The sequence below is a fragment of the Cebus imitator genome, unplaced genomic scaffold (assembly GCF_001604975.1).
Source record: "Cebus imitator isolate Cc_AM_T3 unplaced genomic scaffold, Cebus_imitator-1.0 Scaffold181, whole genome shotgun sequence".
NCBI classification, from domain to species: domain Eukaryota; kingdom Metazoa; phylum Chordata; class Mammalia; order Primates; family Cebidae; genus Cebus; species Cebus imitator.
Genome location: NW_016107496.1, coordinates 258,213 through 265,181, shown reverse-complemented (window position 1 = coordinate 265,181; position 6,969 = coordinate 258,213). Strand labels below are relative to the sequence as shown.

Sequence of the window (6,969 nt, the reverse complement as noted above, 5' to 3'; positions counted from 1 at the left end):
ATATACAAATGTATTTTCTGTTTAATTGTGGTAAAATATACATAGTGTAAAATTTACCATTTTCATCAGTTTAAAGGTCTGTGGCACTAAGTATGACCTGTTATGCAAACATCACTTCTATCCAGTTCCAGAACTTTCTTATCTTTCCCATCTGAAACTCTGTACCCATTAAACAATAACTCCGCATTCCTCCTCCCACCAGCCCCTGGCAACCATCACTCTACTTTCTATCCTATGACTTTAACTACTATTGACTATTTGACTGTTATACAACATATAAGTAAAATCATACAATATTTGTACTTTTGTGATTGGCTTCTTTTTCTTTCTCTCTCTCTTTCTTATTGGCTTCTCCCTCCCTCCCTCCTTCCTTCCTTCTTTTCATTTGTTTTGCTCTTGTTGCCCAGGCTGGAGTGCAATAGTGCAATCTTAGCTCACCGCAACCTCTGCCTCCTGGGTTTCAGCGATTTTCCTGCCTCAGACCCCCGAGTAGCTGGGATTAGGGGCATGTGTCATCATGCCTGGGTGATTTTATATTTTTAGTACAGACAAGTCTTCTCTATGTTGGTCAGGCTGGTCTTGAACTCCAAACCCCAGGTGATCTGCCCACCTCCGCCTCCCAAAGTGTAATCCCCCAAAGGGATTACAGGCGTGAGCACCGCACCAGGCTGATTGGCTTCTTTCACTAGCACAATGTCTTCAAGTTTCACCCATGTTGTAGCAGAATTTCCTTCCTTCTTAAGGCTGAATAATATTCCATTGTATGTTTTATACCATATTTTGTTTGTCCGTTTATCTATTGATGGCCACTTGGGTTACTTCCACCTTTTGGCTTTTGCGAGTAAGGCTGCTGTTGAACATGGGTGTGCAAACATATTTTCAACCTGTGTTTTCCGTTTTAATAAAACTACATTGCAGTATATAATTACTTTCTTTCTAAACCTATGTATTGTGTTTTATGAATTTAAAAACACTATTTTTTATTATTATTGCTACTTTTTTAGAGACAAGTTCTCACCCAGTCACCCAGCCGGAGTGCAGTGGAATGATCATATGGCATGAACTGTTCCAAGCAGTCTCAAACTCCTGGGCTCAAGCGATCCTCCTGCCGCCATGACCCACTATTTTTTTTTTTTTTTTTTTTTCTGTAGAGATGGTTATGTTTCCCAGGCTGGTCTCAAACTCCTGGTCTCAAACTATCCTCCCACCTCAGCCACCAGAAGTGCAGGGATTACAGGGGAGACTCACCACACCCGGCCCTAAAATCATCATTCTAAGAAAGGGATTACAATCTTCATCCATGGTTCAAAACTCCCTGGTATAGCAGGAATCCCCAAAGTAGAAAATTAAAGCAGTGGAACATAAGAAATCCTAAAAACTATAACAACAATAAAAACTTTCCTAAAAGGTAAAAAATTGCTTAAATTTCCATATAAGAAGAAAATACTGTGTACCTGAGAAAATGGATTCAGAATAATCACTATCAAGACATAGTCTATAAAATGATAAGATTTTAAACAAAAATTTGTGTAAACCCTCTGGGCATCCATACAAATAAACAAAGTCATCTCTAAAGAAAAAAAATCAGATTTTCATCACATTGTTATTAATAATGCTATAAACTAGAAAACAATAGATTAACATATTTTAGGCAGTCAAGATAGAAAACATGAGCCATGAATTTTGTATCTAACCAAACTGACCTTTAACTATAAAGATCACATACAAGCCATTAAAAATAAGAGTATACTCCTAGCAGTGTGAATGAATCTCAATAACATTATGTTCAGTGAAGGAATGCAAGAGCTCAAGATAATTTTTTATTGAGGAATCTGTTACAGAATAAGCTTCAGACAAAGTGATTTGAGGGGTATTGATTTAAGTACTGATAGATAATCAAATATTGATGAGGGAAAGTTTCTCTCTAAAGTCAAAGCTGAAATAACAGAATTAGAATATTGACATTTTATAGCATATAATTAATTCCTGAACCTAACAAGAGTTATTAATAGTGAATATCACAAAAACAGAATCAGACATTATATACTTCCTGGTGGAAGGAGCCAACACCAATTAAAAGCAGTCTTCGAAGACAGAAATCCAACATGAACCTGATAAGCCTCTAGATCTAAATGCCAATTTATAAAAAAATGGGACAGAATAATGTTAAACACCACCACAGAGATACAATCAGCAAAATCCCAAGTGCATAACATCATTCAGGACAAATAATCTGATTTATTCAACAAAAGTTAAAACAAGAGGGAAAAAAAAAGATGGCAGAAGAACAGTATAGATTAAGAGACTTACAGATATATCAACCAAACATAATGTATAAGATAGTCCATTCAGGGATTCGACTTCTTCCCGGTTTAGTCTTGGGAGGGTGTGTGTGTCCAGGAATTTATTCATTTCTTCTAGATTTTCTAGTTTATTTGCATAGAGGTGTTTATAATATTCTCTGGTGGTAGTTTGTATTTCTGTGGGATTAATGGTGATAGCCCCTTTATCGATTTTTATTGTGTCTATTTGATTTTTCTCTCTTTTCTTCTTTATTAGTCTGGCTAGTGGCCTACCTATTTTGTTAATTTTTTTTACAAAACAGCTCCTTGATACATTGATTTTTTGAAGGGTTTTTTGTGTCTCTATCTCCTTCAGTTCTGCTCTGATCTTAGTTATTTCTGGTCTTCTGCTAGCTTTTGAATTTGTTTGCCCTTGCTTCAAATTGTCTCTGTTTGCAGATGACATGATTGTATATTTAGAAAACTCCATCCGCCCAGCCCAAAATCTCCTTAAACTGAAAAGCAACTTCAGCAAAGTCTCACAATACAAAATCAATGTGCAGAAATCACAAGCATTCCTATATACCAATAATAGACAAACAGAGAGCCAAATCATGAGTGAACTCCCATTCACAATTGCTACAAAGAGAGTAAAATACCTAGGAATACAACTTACAAAGGATGTGAAAAACCTCTTCAAGGAGAACTACAAACTACAAAGGAAATTAGAGAGGATACAAACAAATGGAAAAACATTCCACAGATCATCCCACCTCAGCCTCCCAAGTAGAAGGGACTACAGTCACTTGCCACCAAGCCCAGTTAATTTTTGTCTTCTTTGTAGAGATGGGGTTTCACCATGTTGCTTGCCCAGGCTGGTCTCCGTCTCCTTAGTTCAAGCAATGCACCCACCTCTGTCTCCCAAAGTGCTGGGATTATAGGAGTGAGCCACCGCACCTGGCCAGGCAACCATGCCTGGCCTCTTTTTTTTTTTTTTTTTTCTTCTTTTTTTTTGTGAGATGAAGTCTTACGCTGTTGCCTAGGCTGGTGTGGTGTGCAGTGATATGATCTCATCTCACTGCAACCTCCGTCTCCTGGGTTCAAGCGAGTCTCCTGTGTCAGCTTCCCGAGTAGCTGGGATTATAGGTGCATGCTACCATGCCCGGCTAACTTTTGTATTTTAGTAAAGATGGGGTTTCACCATGTTGGCCAGGCTGGTCTCAAACTCCTCCTCAGGTGATCCACCCACCTCAGCCTCCCAGAGTGCTGGGATTATAGGCTTGAGCCACCGCGCCTGGCCAGGACATACTTTTGTTGCTTGACATACTCACTCTTGGAACAGTCTTTCCTAACCCACTTGCTAGGCCCAACAGAGCATAGGAGGAGCCAGAGAGTGTTTATATTTGACCCCAACACCTCTGAAGGTCCGTCAGTGGAGACTGAATAAAGGTGGGAACAAAAATCTTGGGCATCTCCTTTTTTCTACTGGTTATAGGGCGGTTGTAGGATCCTGAGAAGGAAGAATGTCTTCTACATGTGACTCAGGTCGTCTTTTTAAAATAAGATTAAAACATCGAAACTCTTTTTTGTTTTCTGCTGCTATAACAGATACCACACACTGGGCGATTTATAAAGAATAGAAGTTTAAGGCTGAGCACAGTGGCTCATGCCCATAATCCCAGCAGTTTGGGAGGCTGAAGTGGGAAGATCACGAGGTCAGAAGTTCGAGAAAGCCTGACCAACACGATGAAACCCCATCTCTATTAAAATTACAACAATTAGCTGGATGTGCTGGCGTATACCTGTAATCCCAGCTACTCAGGAGTCTGAGGCAGGAGAACCACTGGAAGCCGGGAGGCAGAGGTTACAATAAGCCAAGATCGCGCCACTGCACTCCGCCCTGGGTGACAGAGCGAGACTTCATCCAAAAAAAGAAAAAGAAGAAAAGAGGAAAAAGAATAGAAGTTTATTTGGTGCACAGTTCTGGAGGCTGAGGAGTCTAAGATCAAGGGGCCACAACTTGTGAGGGCCTTCTTGCAGTGCCATACCTTAGCAGAAGGGCAAGCGTGCACAAGACACAGAGAGTGGATGGAAACTGAACTTGCCCTTTTATCAGAAGCCCACTCCCTGGATAACCCAACATACTCTCCAGATACCAACATTCATCCATTCATGAGGGCAGAGACCTCATGACCTAATCAACTCTTAAAGGCCCTACCTCTCATTCTCTTCTTTTCTTTTAAATGGAGTTTTGCTCTTGTTGCCCAGGCTGGAGCACAATGGCACAATCTCAGCTAACTGCAAACTCCACCTCCAGGATTCAAGTGATTCTGCTGCCTCAGCCACTCAAGTAGCTGGGATTATAGGTGCCTGAGACCACACCTGGCTAATTTTTGTGTTTTTAGTAGCAATTGGGTTTCACCATGTGGCCAGGCTGTTCTTGACTTCCTGACCTCAGGTGATCCACCCACCTCAACCTTCGAGAGTGCTGGGATTACACACATAAGCCACCATGCCCTACTAGTGCTCACCTCTTAATGCCATTACAATGACAAATTTCAACATGAGTTTTGGAGGCATTCAAACCACAGCACTTACCTTGCCCTTTCTTCCTGAATCTCTTGGGATGCCTTCCCAAATTGTTTCATTTCTTTGTGGAAGGGGTAAAAGCAAATAGTTGTGCTTTATCATCAAACATCAGAATTCAAAATGATTTCTTTCCTGTTTCTTTTTTTTTTTTTTTTTGTCGAGGGTTACTGCTTACTGAAACCTGAACTGATTTCACAGAACCCAGAATAACTCTAAATTAACCTAGTATTTAATTTATTCAACTTTTCCTTTATCCTCCCTTCCCTTTCATCAATGCTTGACATGCCCACTCTTGGAACAGTCTTTCCTAACCCACTTGTGAGGCCCAACAGAGTGTAGGAGGAGCCAGAGAGTGTTTATATTTGACCCCAACACCTCTGAAGGTGCTATCTTGGCTCACTGCAACCTCCACCTCCCCAGCTGAAATGATTCTCTTGTCTCAGCCTTCTGAGTAGCTGGGATTATAGGCATGTGGCACCACACCCAGCCAATTTTTGTATTTTTAGTAGAGACATGGTTTTTACCATGCTGGTAAGGCTGGTCTCAAACTCCTGACCTTGTGATCCACCCATCTTGGCCTCCCAAAGTGTTGGGATTACAGGCATGAGCCACCTCACCTGGCCCTCTATTAAATCTAAACCTTTTAAATAAATAAAATATTTGTTAGGTATATAGTAGCTAACACAAAGGTATCTGAACATAAAATTAAGAAACAGCATATTGAATCCAGGAGTATATTAAAAAACACAAAGCAGCAAAGTGGCCAGGCCCCCCTGGGTGGGTGGACTGGGTCTAGGGTGGGTACCCTCCTCATCAACAAGATCCGAGAGGAGTACCCAGACAGGATCATGAACACGTTCAGTGTGGTGCCCTCACCCGAAGTGTCAGACACGGTGGTGGAGCCCTACAATGCCACCCTGTCCATCTACCAGCTGGTGGGAAACACAGACGAGACCTACTGCATTGATAACGAAGCTCTCTGTGATATCTGCTTCAGAATCCTAAAGCTGCTACGCCCACCTATAGTGACCTGAACCACCTGGTGTCTGCCACCATGAGTGGGGACACTACCTGCCTGTGCTTCCCAGGCCAGTTCAATTCTGACCTGCAGAAGCTGGCCATGAATATGGTCCCATTCTCCCACTGGCACTTCTTCATACCCAGCTTTGCCCCACTGACCAGCCAGGGAAGCCAGCAGTCCCAGGCCCTGACAGTGCCCGAGCTCACCCAGCAGATGTTGGATGCCAAGAACATGATGGCGGCCTGCGACCCCCACCTGATGGTGGCCACCGTGTGCAAGGGCTGCATGTCCATTAAGGAGGTGGACAAGCAAATGCTTAATGTCCAAAACAAGAACAGCTGCTACTTTGCTGAGTGGATCCCCAATAATGAGAAAACAGCTGTGTGACATCCTGACCTGAGGGCTGCCACCTTCATTGGCAACGGCAGGGCCATCCAGGAGCTGTTCTAGTGCACCTTGGAGCAATCCACAGCCATGTTTCCGCAAAAGACCTTCCTGCACTGGTACACGGGCGAGGGCCTGGATGAGATGGAGTTCACCAAGGCCAAGAGCAACATGAATTACCTGCTGTTCAAATACCAACAGTACCAGGACACCATGGCCAAGGAGGAGGCTGAGTTCAAGGAGGAGGTGGCCTAGAGCCTCCAGCCACCAGGGAAAGCAGGGAAGCGGTGTGAACTTTTTATTCACTCCCAGCCTGTCCCCTGGCCTGTCTTGCTGTGTGTGCACTTGCTGTTTTCCCTGTCCACATCCCATGCTGTACAGACACCATTATTAAAGCATTTTCATAGTGAAAAAAATTTTTTTTGGTTTATTTCCATGTGATCTTTTTTTGCCCAATATACATTTTGTCTTCTGTAAAATACCTGTGCCCCTATTGAATACTTCCGTGTGTGGCTGCATATGTGTCTGTATGTCATGAAGAATAATTATCTACAGATCACAGATATAGATCTCAGAGTTTAACTGTGTATACATTCCAGTAATCTCTTCATCTCAAAAGAATCTGAATTTTAATCTTGGAGACAGAGGCTATCCCTTATCTTTTGAAACAGATTGGAAATCCTGGGTCCTGAG

The 6,969-nt window shown here is 42.2% G+C and overlaps 1 pseudogene; it reads left to right on the top strand.

Moving 5' to 3' along the window:
- The first annotated feature begins 5,628 nt into the window (after positions 1–5,628).
- LOC108315991 lies at positions 5,629–6,683 on the top strand (annotated as a pseudogene).
- Positions 6,684–6,969: the final 286 nt, after the last annotated feature.